Raw genomic sequence first — 16195 nt, 5'->3', positions numbered from 1 at the left:
CCCATGTAAACATTCGGGCAGGGGGCTGGGCACCCGCTGCTTTGCACAAAAGCATTTGGTCTGCGAATGTGTAGCAAGCCAGCAGCTGATGCTCCTCCCTCCAAAGCTGCCAGGGTCGGGCCTGGGAAGCCTTCGTGGAGAGAGACGGGAAACTCTGGGTCTCTAATACGGCGATCTGCACTCAAGAGCCCCGGAAGCCTTGCCCGGGGCCTGGGAACGTTTCTAGAAAATAAAACTGAGAGTTCCCATGGAAAAGGTGTTCTGGATTACCTCTTACTTTCTCTGGCAAATGTCCCTGTTACCGAAGAATAATCAAAGATTTACGCATTCCAGAACGACAGACTGAAAACAGCAGAAAGCAAACAAAACAACAGTATGAAGTGATTCGTGTCATTCTACTCACATTTGGGAGGAGCAAAATGTCACCCACAGCCTACAGACTCCACCCGTGCTCAAAAGAGTAGTAAGACTTCAACATCAGTAATAATTATAAGACTGTACATAAATCACTGCATAATTCTAAAATAAAAAGATACCAAATATGTTCAGAAATAACCTTTAAGAGGAAGGGAACAATTAGTCTCTTTAAAAACGTTTAAGTGTTATTTTAAACAATGACTTCCTTCATTGAGAAAAAACAAATCCTGTTTCTATTTCTGGCCAGCCATCTATTTTCCTGGATTGGATCACCACGAGAAGTTTACTGATGAGTAAGTACTCACAAACCAGAAGTCTTATTCCCATCCCCTTCAACTTCCATATACATAACTGATTAAACAGAAAGCCACTGCAGAGTTTTCAGTTGATGGAAACTGAAGTAAATAGATGTATTTATTACGTGCATGGCAAAAACTATGGAAAAGGGTAAAGTTTCTATCACCTGACATTCACATGATGGATGGAAAGTTTAATGAGACATCTAAAAAGGCTCCTAGAAAGAGATTTTAAATCTGGAAAGAAAAGAGTCCTACCAAAAGGACTGATGGGGGAAAGAGTATTAACTTTGGGAGGGAGGAAAGATTGACTCTTAGAGAAACTGTGGTTTAGAAAAAAAGAAACAGATCAGTCAGAAATGGCTGAGTAACTTTAGATTTAATCTGTTCATTTTTATTTAAAGGTAAATTTATAAAAGGGGTGGGGCACAAGGTTAGAAATCCCTACCACCTCTTCTCTGTAGAGATTTATGTCACTAAGGAAGGTTTCTCCACCATCTACGTAGAACAATTCTGAAATACCAGTTAAAGATAACACTGATAACCACTATAAAACAAGTCCTTATAATTAGGTAAAGGAAACAAGCTCCAAAGAGGAGAAGGCCATTCACTGGCCCCAGCTCACAGCTGACACATGTTGGTAGCTTTTCCACAGATTCCTTCATTTCCACTTCTGAAAGCTCTGACTTCCATGTGGGGATCTAGGGCAAGCTGACTGCATGTCAGGTCCAGCAGAGTAGAGCTCACATCCAAGGTTAAGGCCATTAGGGCACCCCAACCCTTCAGCGAGTAGTACGCAGGTTAGCACAGGACCCAAGTCAGTCAGCAAGATTAGTCCTGGAATTTCTGAGCCTCTCCTCCACTTCCTCCTCAGAGCCATTGGCAGCCATTTCAAAAGCCTGGGAGATAGTGTCCCTAAAATGGAGCCAAGCTGTAAGAAACAGAGCTCAGAAATGGAACAGGAGAAACAATGTCCCAGTCACATGTCTAAAGCCATATTAAAATCACCTCGAAAGCATATTTACTTTATCAAATAAGTGACACAATATATTCCATTTATTCAAGCCAGTTTGGGTTAAAACTTTTGTTACTTGCAATATAAAAGCCCTAACCGAATATGGGATTATGCATAAACTGTTAATATCTATGTTACAAATAGTATGATATATTTAAACTATTAGACTACAAGCTGGTATACAGTAAGCATTCAATAAAAACTGGATTAACTGTATTAACATATCTAAGATATATTAAAAACTACATAAATACTCATTACAAATAACTAATACGACAAGCACACAACAGCCTCTTTGAGTTGATGTTGAATTCAGAGCCAGAGGTTCCTGTCCCTCCAGATCTCATGGACTAGTAGAATGTCAAGGAATGTTCTAGATACTAATAAATAACTAATTTTACTTTACCATGAAGCACATATACATACTCACAAACATACCACCCTTGACTATCTTCTACACAAAGAATATAGATTCTACTATACTTTATTTTTTAAAAATTTAAACCCCAAACATATGATGGACATGAGTTCAGATTAAAGAGGAGTTCCTCCTTCCCAAGAAGAATGGCAACACTGCAAGGAAAACACACATACACACAGGGTCCTCTTTTCTCCCTTTGCCTCGGTAATTCCAGGATGTTTCTCTTCAGTTTTTTGGATGCATTTGATTTTATTAAACCATTCTGAAACACAAGTCTTTCGGTCAGACTGGCTCTCCCCAGTCAGCTGCATGAACAGTTGGCATGCCACGTGCATGTCCTGTGCCACTGGGCAAAAACCCGCTAAGCTGTTTGGCTCACCAGAAACTGTCTCTGATCAAATTCCAGGAAAAAATCTAGGATCGTTCCAGCCTAGGCCTAGGTGCTCATCTCACCAATTTGCTTTGGTGATTTACAATTTTATAAAGTTCGAAATGGATAGTTTACGTCTAGTCCCTGTGGTGACAGTGCCAGGATTTGGAGGGTAAATGACCGAGAAGTAGATCAGGTTGAGAAAGAAGCCAATGGTTACACGCCAGAGAAACCATGAATAGTGACCCGGGTGCTGTGGCCCTCTCCAGCTCAGTTAAAGAGGTCAGCGCTGGGGCTGAGCAAACTGAGCCTAGGTCCTTTTCTCATGCTCCCTGTCCACCCACCTCCCAGGCGTAGCTCTGTGGGCTGAGTACACCTGCTTCACAAGGCTGTGAGGTCAAAATGAAATGTTCAGCACAGCGTTTGGCACAGCATTAGTTCCCGAGCAGGTAAAGGGATACTGTGGGAATTAAAGTGATCTCAAATCAGTTCAGCCTGGAATTGCACGTGGTGTTCATGTAGCTATGGTTACGAAGGCCAAGTGCGACATGAGAACAGCTGGAAACTGACGGAGACACCTGTCCCACATAAAGGCCTCAAACCCATTTCTCTTTGTATCAACGAAATACTGTCCGGGGAACGGGACATACTTAGTGGCCAGGGCAGCCCTAATTCCTACTTTGTGGTTTTTGGTGGGTGGAATCTGCAGCAGTGGCGAAGAGGGCAGGGTTCCTCTGGACGCTACACCGAGGTCACAGTAACTATGAAAAGTCCCCGAAAGCAGCCACTCACTAAGCAGCGCCTTGTCATTCGTGGCACAGCCTAAGTCGGAGTCTGATAGTCTTCTCTTGCACGATTTTTCCTGCCGTCGAGCCTGTCCCTTGGTAGCCGGTAGGCTGAATGAGAGCCCAGACTGCTCCGAAGCCTGGCAAGAGAAGGCGCTCTGGGCCCACTTCCTGAATGACAACAATGAGAGGTACTGCTATTATTATTAGCATTGCTATTATTAGTCATTCCTGTGGCTTTCTCTACAGAGACTCTGCCTTCAACCTGGGAGTTTTTGTCTCTAATTTAATTTAACCTCCCCTTAAATCAGGACCTGACTAGGAGAGGAGAATACGATCAGTAATTCACTCAAGGGACTGATGTCCATATGCAGAATTAACTTCAAAGGGGTCAGAAGAGGACATGTGGAGTTAGCAACCGCAGAAGAATGGGCTGCAGGGACCGAGGGAGGAGGTGCCGCCCCTGGAGCCAGGGCCACCGGACATCTGGCTCCATAACGGCCCATTCAGTAGCCGCTGGGTCCCCCAGGAAGTACTGGAGAGCCGGGGCGGGGCGAGTGGCCAGCCAGCCCGAGATCTGGGACCCCAGCGGGCAGGGGTCGGGGTGCCCGAGATGGGACGGCGAGTAGGGAGAGCGGGGCTAAGATCGGGCCGGGCCGGGCCGGGGACTGAGCTGACCGTTACCTGCCCGGCTCTAAAGAAGCTCCCGCACGCTCGGCTGCACAGCTGGCCCCAAAGGGCCGATGGGCTTCCGGATAAAGCGTGCGGCAGAGGCGACGACCGGGGCATTCAGTGTCCTTCTGCACACGCTCTGTGTGGTAGCGCTGGGGACCCCGCGTGAGGCTGCTCCTGTCTGAAGCCCCCGAAGCTCCGAGTGAACGCGTGTGTGACCCCGTAGCTCATAGTTCACTTCGGACAGAACTGCTCGCGGAAACAGTGATCTGCATTTAGTCTCGGGTTTTCCTCTCCTTCCTTCCAAGAAGGCCTTGTGCTCTCTGCCCCGGAGCGGGCGCGGACGCGATGGGCTAAGCAGAAGGCGCCGGAAACGCCGCACCCCAGGCTGCCCTGGCTTCGCTCGCTCTCCCTGAGGACGTGCGGGGAGGCTGGCTTGGGAGCAGAGCGCGGTGCGGGGCCGGCAGGGCCAGAGCGGAGGCCAGGAGGTCAGGGCAGCCACGCCCACCGGGAGGAGACCCTCTCGGGCTGGGGAGGACGGCGGGTAGTGAGCACAGACCCGGAGCTCCAGGCAGGAGCCACAGGCCCTGGGTGGGAACGGTCCCGCGCAGTCCCTCCCGAGGCCAGCCACGCCCGCGCCTGGCTGGGACAGGGAGCCCAGACTCACGGAAAGCACAGCCGCCACCTGCTTTCAAGGCCCCTAAGAGCCAAGACAGGGCTCGCAGCCCGGGGCCTTACCCGGAGACAGACTCCCGGAGCAGAGCGGCCACAGGACCACGGCGCGGCGGCGGATGCTGTGCAGCGCCCGTCTGGAGTGGGCAGCGGCTGCACTCTCCACCGCTCGCTCCGGCCCAGCAAGGGAGATGCCGGGGCCCACAGCTCGGCGTCGGCGTCCGGGGTCACAGCTCAGCGTCCCGGCCCCACTCCGCGCCGCATCTGCGCACCACCTGCACTGCCACTGACGGAGCAGCTCTCTCCCTATGCACTCACTGTATTACTGAAATAAACCCACGCTCGCCCGAAATGATGCAGTGCCAGCGCGCGTGCCCCGGGCGGCTCCAGGCCCTGCGGCCTGGGTCTGGGCAACACGTGGCCCAGTACGAATTCTGCAGGAATGGCGGGCTTCTGGATTCTGGCTGCATTTTCTTTTTCCTCGACCTCCACTTCCAAACTCTGAGAACTTGGTGGTGGGGAGCAGTCTGAGCGCCCCGTGAGAGAGAAGGAAGGGAGGCAGAAGGGACAGAAGGACGAAGGGTGACGAAATGAGAAAAATGAGAAGCGGACGAAGGGAGAAAAGCAGCCCCGGCCAGGCCAAGCTCCACAGAGCAAAACGGATAGCACAGGCCCCCTGAGCGGTGGTGCCTTCGCCGAGGGGAAGCAACGCTGGTCCCGACCCAGACCGCCCGACCGCAGGCCCGGACACAGGGAGCCCTGGTGCTCTCTCTCGGCCGCGTCCAGGTGCCCCCCCACCCGGGCCTTCACCCCGCTCCGCAGCCGCAGCCCCCCCGCCCCCCTACTTACCTTATCAGCTCAGGAAGAAATCTCCGCAGAACTCTTCCTCCAGTCACCGGTATCTCTGGGAACCAAATCCATGAAGATATTTTTGACCCTTACTCATGCTATTTTGAATGTCTGGTGCACAGGAAGGAACCGATAAAAATAGAATTACAAGCCCCTTACCGCCAAAGTAGCAACGGAGCTGATTAAGATTGATGTCTGAATAAACACACAATAGCAGGCCCTACATTTTAGTAGCCTTTGATGGGAGCAGAAAAGAAATGTCATTTCACTGGTATACGTGTGCGCATTTGTTTCCTTACCAGATGTTCTTTTCCCCTTAAAATATGGGCCCTCTCGTTTTTAATCATTTAAAGTAGTATAGAAGGATGTAAAATAATGGCGAGTATTCACGAGCACTTGCTAGCTAACAGTCCTGGCTGTAGGAAGTCCACACTAACTCATCTTGTACCCAGCGCCAGGATGCGTGGACACTGGTTCTGCTGGCTTCACAGACAAGGAAACTCGGAAGCAGAGAGGCAGCAGCGGGGCAGGTCAGAGACCCAAGTCCAGCTGCGCTTCTCCAAGACCAGAGGTGAGAGCTGCCGCATTCCTTGGGAACCTGCCCTGCGCCTGCGCGGACCAGGCGGGGTTACGCGCGCGCGGCCCCGGAGAGCCCCTGCGGCAGTGCAGCCCTCTGTGCCCGCTGCTGTGGTCCTCACTGCCATCACCGTCACCCCGTCCATGCCCATGGAGCAGGCCACGATGCTCTTCTCGCTCTGTACTTATGAGTCTGATTACGTAAAACAGGCGAATGTCTACGGAAGGAACTGGCCTAATCCCCGGGATTTCTCCCAGGGCTCCTTGTCTTGTGTCCTAGGGGAGACCCCAGAAGTCCGTGGGGAGGAGCAGCAGCCCACCAGAACCGAGTCCTGCCACCCGCAGCACCAAGGTCACGGTTTGCAGCCACCTCTGCTCGGGCTCCTGGGAGCGGCGACACTCGGGCTCAGCGACTGGACTCTCCGTGGTCTGCTTTCATCATTCGGCTCACTTTTATTTCAGTATGTTTCTCTTACATGATTGCATTATTTAATTCCACTCATAAGGTATAAACAGGATAATCCATCATGAAGTGGACAGCTGGGGAGAAGTTTACGACGATAAATAAGAGATTTTAGAAACCTTTTTCATTTCTTTTCTTTTTGCCGTGCTGGGATCAAACTGAGGGCTCTGTGCGTGGTAAGGATGAAGGCCTGTAGTACTGAGCTGCAGCCCAGCCCCGGAAAACTCTCCCTTCACTTGTGCACGCCCCACTGGCCCTGTTCGGTCCTTCAAGCACACAGATTTCTATGACAGCCTGCAAAGCCCACTTCCAGCAAACTGCTGCATCTTCCCGATGCACATGTCCTGCATCTCCTCACTGTCCTACTCTTCTTCCCAACCAAGGGCTGATTTGTGTCGCCACACCCGCCTTACTCGTCCTTAGCTTGCCACTGGCTGGGTGTCCTGGTTCACAGCTTCTTCTGCCTCTGCTCATCCTGTGCATGTACATTTCTAATTCCCGGGACTCTCCCATGAATCTGCCTCCAAGGATACTGAAGAAAGAAGCTCACAGGATACTCTACCGGGGAAGGATTCCAGTTCTATCCTGAGCAAACATCCAGCATCTTTCACAACAGGATTCTAGAAAAAGACTGGATTAGTAGTTCATTATCACATTACTAGAATCATTCCTTATGCCTGTGCAAGCCAGAAATCCAATCTTCATTTCTCCCTTGCTCTCAGCCCATCAGGCCTACTCCTTCCACTAACTTCTTAACATGCGGGATGGCTCTCTTTTCTTCCTCCTCTCTGACAATGATTTGACAGTGATTTCAGCGAGCTCCTCAATGTCTTGCTCCTGGACAACGACAACCTTCCTGATGACTAACCCTGGCCATTTCCTTCCCCACTCCCTGCATTTCAGTCTTTCCAAGGGATGCATGTAGCTAACCAAGTCGCTCTTCCTCTTCCACCCTCCCATGGCTCACCGGAGCTTCACGATGTGATCCCAACCCTTCCTATGGCTCACCAGGCCCGGGAGGCCCACACCCCACTGCACACTGCATTCCAGGGCACTGGGATGGCTCGCACATCCCAAACTCTTCCTCCTCCCGTTCATCGTATGCACTGCCCTGAGCACAGGAAACACCTCTTCCAGGAGCTTGGCAACACACCGGGCAGCACTCAGGGAAGCTTAGCTAAATTAACCCACACATGAAGCTGAGACATCACAAGGGTAAGCTTCTACCACCCAGGCACAGCTCCAGGAGGGTCCCTTCAGAGTGTTGTTTCTTCCCCAATTTGCTCTTTTTCTCCTGGGCCCAGAAACCATGGCTCCGAAAGACAAGTAATCAATCTAAACCCTAGATTGAGGAAAATCTCTATAAGCCTGGTGCAGCCAAAGGACAAAGAAAAAATTGTTTCCAAGGCTGATAGGCTCAAAGCGTGTTTTCTGCCAATCCCAGCTCTCTTCTTGCATTGCACTCCACGTGATATACTTAAGCTTCCTGAATTACGCATGAAAATGAAGGGCAGAGAGGACCTTGGCAACCTGAGGACAGGCCCAAGGGAGGTCCCATTCCTTTTTCTCGAAGTACATCCGCACCCCAGGAGTGCCCGGATGGGGGTGGATACACAAGGTCGAACATGCATCCAGTGGAGTGGGATTACTACTGTCCATCTCTAAAAAGGAAGGGAATTCTAATACCGCTTCAACATGCACGCACCTCAAAGACATCCTGCTAAGTGCCGTTCGCCAGTCACAAAAGGGCACTGGCTCTGTAATCTCACTGGCCTGCGGTGCCCACAGAGGTGAAATTCATGGAGAAAGTAGGGTGGAAGCTGCCAGGGACTAGGGAGGGGAGATGGCAGTTAGGATTTACGGGGACAGAATTTCTGCTGGAGAAGATAAAATATTTATGGAGATAGTGGTGGTGGCTGTCCCACAATGACGTTCTTATTAGTGCCACTGAATTATATGCTTAGAAATAATCCAGGTAGTAAATTCTGTATATGTACCTTACTACAACAGATATTTAATAGACTAGAATAAAATGCCAAAATCTGTCTTCTAGAAAAAGGGTACACATGCCCTGGCATTTTTATTTCAACTACACATTTGGCTATGCTTACTTTTTGTATAAAACCAATTCTTGGTAAAACAAAAACAAAAACAAAAGCAAAACAAAACAAAACAAAACAAAAAATCTTTTGAAGCTGCTCTTCCAAAAGTTTAACTTTAGTAGTGACATAGTGTTTGAATGTACTGATGATTTTAAAGCAATCCTACACTTTTGAATATTCAACTTTTGGCTCATCTCTTAGAGATGAGTACTCTCATCTGGTTTTTTTTGGTACTGGAGATCAAACCTTTCGCTTGCGAGGCAGGCGGTAGAACCACTGAGCTAAATCCCTGGCCCATGATGAATGCTCTTAAATGGAAGTCTGAGTGCGTCTCTATTTCACCTGAGGCAGCCACTTCCCTGTGTGCTTCTGTAAGCACTCTCTGAATCCCACAGCCCAGACCTCGGCAGTGAGTGCCGCCTTCCCATCTGAGCTCCGTGTCTAAGCAAGGACAGAAGCACCCTGCTCCCAGCTCAAACCTCCTCGGCAAACTATTTCCTCCGAAGCCACTGCCGCTCTGAAGGGAGCCTCTGAGAGGGGCCCAGTGACCCCACTTTCTGGTATTCATGCCCCATGTGGTTTTCCTCCTTCAGGTATGGGCTGCACCTAGTGACTTGCTAATTCTACCAGAATTACAGCAAACCAAAGGGATGAGGTTGGTAGCTTACCAAAAGACTATCTCACCGGTCTTCCGCCCATTGGCCTCTGGTCACCCTGACTCCCGCAGGTCCCATGCTGTGAGCCGCCCTGCAGAGGGACCCACATGGGAAGGAATTCAGGGAGGCAGTGGCCAACAGTAAACCACAGGCTGAGAACCTGAGGCCCTCATCCAACAACCTGTGAGCTGCTAAATCCCACCAACCCCACCAACCACCACCAGAGGCATCCCGGAAGTGGATTCCACACAAGTCAGACTGCGAAATGGGACCACTGCTCTGGATGATCCCTTGGTGATAGGCTTGTGAGAGGACCCAGCTAAGCTGGGCTTCCATTCCTGACCCACGAAAAGATACCATGATAAACATCTGCTGTTGAAGCAGCTGCATTTGTGCTTGTCTTTCCCACAGAGCTGTAACCAACATGGAGCCACACGTACACACTGCTGGGCCCAGCTTACACAAAGAAAGCCGTTTACCAATCCTGGGGTTTCCACTCATGATCACCACCACACAAGGCTGAGAAACAGAGACACTGGGATTAAGGAGAGGCCATGGTCTTGGAGGTCCTGCAGGCCAAATAGGGCCAGAAACTTAAGGATTTTACCACTAGCAAGAGTCCTTTTCTTGCCCACAGGGCACACACTGTGTGTCAACTTAGGAGACAGGATGACTATTCATTTTGTCTGTGGAACATTCAATTCCCCTTTTTCTGGCAACATCACACTAACTTTCCTCTAAAAACTCATCCCTTTGCCACTGTTAATTCATAGGATACAGATGGGCCTGTCCATATCCTGTCTGGCTCAGGAAGGAGCACGTGATCAGTCGCAGCCAATCAAAGTACTCTACCTTCCTTTCCACACTGGTTCTGGGAAGCACAGGTAAGTCAAGCTGAGCCAATCAGAAGTCCTGATGGGATATAAACTGCCAGCAGCTACTACAAGGGGAGAATCTGTTTACAGATGAAGCAGGCACCAAAAGCTTATGCCAAAATAATGGAGATGGAGTCTGACAGTAACATGCACGCGTCTGGATCAAGCCAGGCCTGATGTCCGTTATCTTCATGAACTTCTAAATTATGTGAACCAGTAATTTCCCATTTTCCTTCAGTCACTTTGAATTAGATTTCTGTTACTTGCAACAAAAGGCTTAACTAATATGTTCATCTTGGTTTGCTGCTCCAAGATCTAAAACAAAAAACAAAACAAAATGCTGCATAACTTGATAAAGAATGTTACTCAATGCAAATAGAAGTTCTTCCTGATTATTGAAAGCAGCTGTCGTCTTGAATATAAATTATTACAAGCTTGGCTCTAGAAAGGTCATTCTCTAGTATCTAAAAATAGACACAGCATCTAGAATTTAGGCTGTTAAAGAAAACTTGGATTTATCTCCATCTTTTTTTCTCCCCTGAAAGAAATGATTGCATAAATTTCCTTCCTTCTTCCTTTCCTTGAACCTCCTCCCTTTCTCTTCCTTCCTCTAATGCTAGATAAATCACATCAACAAATGCTGAATGAGAAAAGCAAGCCCCAGAGGATGACATTTAGTTTAATATCCTGTTTAAAATCAATTTTATTTGGACAAAATTTATGTGCCATGAGCCGCATCTATTCAAAGTGTACAATTTTAGGAAATACTGCACAGGTCTGGAGCCACTACAGTGACAAGGTACTGCCACAGTGAGGGTACCAAACATTTTCAGTATTCCTTCTTCTAATTTCTGAAAAGGTCTGGCCAAGATTTCATTAGGAATGTTTGATAAAATTCTTTGAATGTTTGATAAAACTCACCCGTAAAGCCATCTGGAGCTTGCATTTTCGTGTTGAGAAGGTTTTTGAAAATGAACTCAATTTCATTATTAGATATAGGGCTACTCAAATTTTATGTTTCATCTTATGACTTTTCTTGGTAAATGATATTTTTAAAGAAAGATGTCAAATTTTGTTGGCATAAATTTGCTCATAATATTCTTTGATTATATTACTATGATCATCTGTTATGCTTTTATGTTATCTATTATTCCAAAGCTTTATAGTAATAACTCTTCTTTCTTAATATCAGTGATTTATACTTTTTTATTATAGGCACATCAATTTTGTTGATCTTCTAAAACAACAAGTTTTAGTTTTTTATATTGTCTTATTGATCTCTGCTTCGCATTTTGTTAATACCTTCATTCTACTCAGTTTAGATTTGGTTTGCTCTTATTTTCTTAGCCTCTTGAGATGAGCTCTGAGATGACAGATTTCAGTCTTTATTTTTTTCTAATATAAACATTAGAAATCCACCTCAGTGCCATGCTTTCTCTGTATCCCCCAAATTGTAATGTGTTGCATTTTCAGTACTATCCAATGTAAAATGGTTTCCAAATTTGGGGATTTCTTCAACTGATTTAGAAGTATCTCACAGTAATTCCCAAATATTTGGGGATTTTCTGTGTATCTCATTTATTTCTAAGTTTTTCATGTTTAGAGATGACACTGCATGATTTCAATCCTTTTAAACTTACTGGCACTTCTTTTTGGTTTAGCATATGGTCTACTTGGTGAAAATACCACATACAGTTGGAAGGCGCGTATTTTCTGCAGCTCTGAGAAGTGTTCTGCAAACATCATGTAGGTAAAAGTAACTGGTAACCTCGCTCAGATCATCTGCTTTAAAATGTTTTTCTTCTTTTTTGGGGAGGGGGCAGGAGAGTCTAGCTTTACAATCAATTAATGAGGGAGGCATATTAAAATTTCCTATTGTGACTGTGGAATTGTCTTTTTCCTTTAACACTGTGAAAGCTTACTTTCTGTATTTCAAAGTCCAGTTTAAGCATATGCACATCTCTGACCCACATCTGAGGACCTAACCTCTTTTCTTTTTCATTACCAATGCCTCTGTCATTGGTCTGACACTAACAAAGCCACTCTCACCTTCTAGGAACCATGTGTGTATGCATCCACCTATGGGATCCCATCCACTTACACCAACAGACTTGTGTACTACATTTAAAGTGCATCTCTGTACTTCAAGAAAGTCTTCATATTCAAAATGTATCTTTGGTAGGTAACACGGAGTTGTTTTCTAATCTATTTGGATAATCTCTATTTTTAAAACTCATTAATGTGAGTTAATGAATTAGTTTGATTATTCTGTTTAAAATCAATTTTATCTGGATAAAATTTATGTACAATAAGTTATATCCGAAGTGTAGTTTTAGGAAATACCACACTGTTTATTTACTTTTTAATGTTTTGTTTGTCCTTTTTCTTCCTCTGTTCTCCCTTCCTTGACTCTTTTTTTATTACTTGAAAATTGTTAGAATTCCATTTTAACTTATTAATTGGCTTTTTATATCTCTTTGTATTATTTGTTACACTGGCCTTGGGATTATATTATATATCCTTCATATTTTATAGTTTACTTAATGTGGTACCAGTTCACGTAAAATCTTACAGCAGCATCAGACTGAATATCCCTTTTCCAAAATGTTGGGGATCAGAACTGTTTCAGATATTTTTTTTTTTGAGATTTTGGAATATTTGAAGAATTTACTAGTTGAGGAATGAGCTTTCCTCATCCAAAAACCATGAAATCCAAAATATCCCCAAATCTGAAGTATTTTAAGACCCTGTGAGAACTCAAAAGTTTCAGATTTGGGAACATTTCAGGCGTCAGATTTCGGGATTAGATGCGGTCTACCTGTATAATGTTCTTCATTAATTCCCAAGGTCTACTTGACCGGGCTCTGATTTAGCCATACCAGCCTGTTCTCTTTGTAATATTATTTTGCCTCTGCCTGAAGAATTTCCTTTAGTATTTCCATTGTGTGTGTGTATGATAGCAATATACTTTCTTTAATTTCATTTTTCTGAAATCATTGCTATTTTGCTTTTATTCATCAAGGATTTTCAGTGGATGTAGAATTCCAGGTTCACAATTTTTTTAGCTCTTTAAAGAAGTCATCCCAGTTTTTTGATTGCCACGGTTATGATAAGAAGTCTGTTGCCACTGCAATCACTGTCCCTTGTGGAATCATTTTTAATCTGGCTGCTTTAATCATCTTCTTGTTTTCATGGGTCTTCAGTGATCTGACTTGCCTAGGCATAGCTCTCTTCATATTTTTCCTATTTGGGGTTAGCTGCTATTTCTTAATCTGTAAATTTATGCCTTTCATTAAAATTGAGGGACTTATAGCACATTATTTCTTCTATTTCTTTCTCCTTTACTATGGGTCTCAAATGATCCATAAATGAGACCTTTTGACATTTTCCTATAAGTCACTAATGCTGTTCATCTTTTTCAGTACTTCTTTCTCTTCTTCAGAGTGCAAGATTCCTATCAATGTACCTTCAAGTTCACTCAATCTTTTCTCCATTAGTTAATTTGCTATTAGGCTCATTTACTGAATAATAGATCCAAATATCACTTTCTTTCAGTTCTAGGTTTTTCATTTGGGGCTTCATTTTTTCATTACTAACAAACTTTCTTCATCTTACTTAACATAATTATAACAACTGCTTTAAAGTTCTTGTCTAATAACCCTAATACCAGATTCATCTCAAAGCTGACTGTTAGTTGCTTCCCTGGACAATGGATCACATTCCCCTGCCTCTTCATATATCAAATAATGCTAAATATTTTGAATGTCGGGTTGTGGAGACTTGGGACTCTGTAGTATGCAAGAAAGAGGGTTACTAATTTGCTTTAGCAGACAATTACTCAGAATCAAACCCTCAGCTCACGCCGTCTGTGATGCCCAAGAGCTCATTTCTCAGTCTTCCCACCCGTGATGGCTCAGGGGTCAGACGCAGTCACAGACCCCATGCTGGGAATCCACGACCTGCGAGCCACCCCCACACCCTGCCCCATCGTCCTAACCTCTGGGGTGGTTCTACTCACTCTGAGCTCCTTCACATTCCCCTTGCCCAAAAGAAGAGGCCCTGCTGGAACTTTAGCCCCTCCATGCCACACCTCCGCTCAGCTGTGACATCCTCAGCGAAAAAAACCCACAGAGGCCAGAAATCATGGTGGCTGCTCCTTCTGGGGTCTGACTCAAAATTACACTGCTTCTGAGCCCTTCCCAAAGCCCTCCAGTAGTTATGCTTTGTTTGTTTTTGTAAAATTTATACTTATATGTGCATGGTTCAGTCTGTTCAGAGCGGATTCCTCCACAAGAGCCCCACAGTATCAATTTTATAAAGTTCAAAGCCATGTGTTACGTACTTAGATGTGTGTGCGTGTGTGTGTGTGAACAAACATGGTATAAAAGGCATCTAAATAAGCAAAGGCACAATAAAGACAGAAGTCAGATTAATGTACACCTAAAGACAGACGGGGTCAGAGAGGGGAAAGCACATACGTAAATACAAATTATCATCAGTTCTCTAGCGTTCAGAGCTAATGGACAGTGACGACACTACTCATTAATAAATAACTTGATAGAATAAGGGCCAGACATAGAACTATCGTGACTACACATAATCAACTAAAGACTTGGATTAATTTATTTCTGCTCATCTAAGAACAAATATCCAGAGTCCTCCTCTACTTCCTGGACCCCTGAAAAGTCTCAAAATCAATAAGATTCCAAGAAGCTGTAGTGGTGGGCCTTATGAAATGGCTAAGGATTTATGAGATTCATTTACAGGTAAAATTTATGGACCATTCCAATTTAGGCGCATCTTCAACACTTGGCTAATGATGAGGAAGCTCTTTAAATAGCATCGATGTTCAGGCAGCATAAGAAGACAGAGCCCTGCATGTGTGTGTTGTTCCTTTGTTCACAACACAGACTGCTTGACCAAGCGACAGTTCCTAAAAGTTGAGAAGAAGAGAGGTTGCACATAAGACTCTGGAAGCAGTCACAGAGCAGGAAGCAGCCCTGAAGCACATCCATGCGCACGTTTTCCCGGGGGAACTGGACAAAGAGCCTTCTTGGCCTTATTATCTTAAACTGGGCTGAACAGAACACCAGGGAATATGTCAGAGGGAGGGAGAGCATGCTGGCCACGGGGGTGGAAAATGTGATGTAATCTCAGAGTTCTTTCCCATCTCTAATTTTATGTTTCTCTTTAAAAAGGAAGGAGAGTTTGAACGACTCCCAAATAAGATCACCAGAGGCCCAGCTCAGAAGGGTGGATTTGACCAGAGAGAAGTTCATCCGGATTTACCGTTCTGCTTGATAATCACACACGATGTCAAAAGCTGTCTCCACCTGGCTACTGCTTCCTGGTAAATACGGGGTGAAATGTTACGTGAAAGCTGGATAATTTTTCTGGGACTGGAGAACAGCAGGGGGAGAATATATAAAGAATACAGCCCCAGAAGAAAGCCTTTTCTCCCCAACAAGCAAAAACTTGACCAAGCATGTTCAACCTTTGCTTTTGCAGGGTTATTTCAAAAAGCACATCAAACAGGAAACTCCTTTCAACCTGCTTGCTACGTGGTTTAATTTCTAGAAGACTGCATTCCCAAAGGCTAATTTCTAAAGAAAAAAAAGAGGAACCGTTAGATTTTCTTTTCTGGTGTCATTAATAATAAATTCTATGCATTTCCCTAGGTCAAGAAAAACACAGGTAACCTGGTCCTCTGCTGCTTTCACTAAAACAGCCATCAAAACACATTTTCAAAGCTACACCTTATAAAAACACATTTTTAACAAAAAGATCAGGAAATCTGCTAATTGCTCTAAAATTTGAATGTTCAATTAAGTGAACATCTCCAGGGGTGTAAGTAAGCAAGGCCTCTTTGGGGAAGGTAACCTCACTTATGTGGCAGACGTCGGGACATCCAGGTCTACGTCAGTAGCCCATTCTGACAGGATCTGTGCCAGGGACCAGGTCTGGCCGGCTTCCAGTGATGGGGACTGTGTAATGTTGGTATTTAGCTGCAATCCGAAGGCCAGGAA

General features: G+C 45.6%; 1 protein-coding gene and 1 long non-coding RNA gene across 11 annotated transcripts in view; both read right to left on the bottom strand.

Annotated features, from left to right (window-relative positions):
• The window catches only part of Mpped2 (metallophosphoesterase domain containing 2), a 149255-nt gene that overhangs the window by 42858 nt on the left and 90202 nt on the right, over positions 1-16195 (bottom strand). The window lies entirely within an intron of this gene.
• Positions 1748-5472, bottom strand: LOC147827961 (uncharacterized). The gene is made up of 2 exons (XR_015451402.1): positions 3989-5472; positions 1748-3475 (listed from the first exon to the last, which is right to left on the bottom strand). It is a non-coding gene; the product is annotated as an uncharacterized LOC147827961 (long non-coding RNA).

Source organism: Heterocephalus glaber, unplaced genomic scaffold (genome assembly GCF_053883595.1).
Source record: "Heterocephalus glaber isolate CG9 unplaced genomic scaffold, H.glaber_assembly_v1.0 deba00001428, whole genome shotgun sequence".
Classification (NCBI taxonomy): Eukaryota; Metazoa; Chordata; class Mammalia; order Rodentia; family Bathyergidae; genus Heterocephalus; species Heterocephalus glaber.
This window is presented reverse-complemented; position numbering and strand designations above follow the sequence as displayed.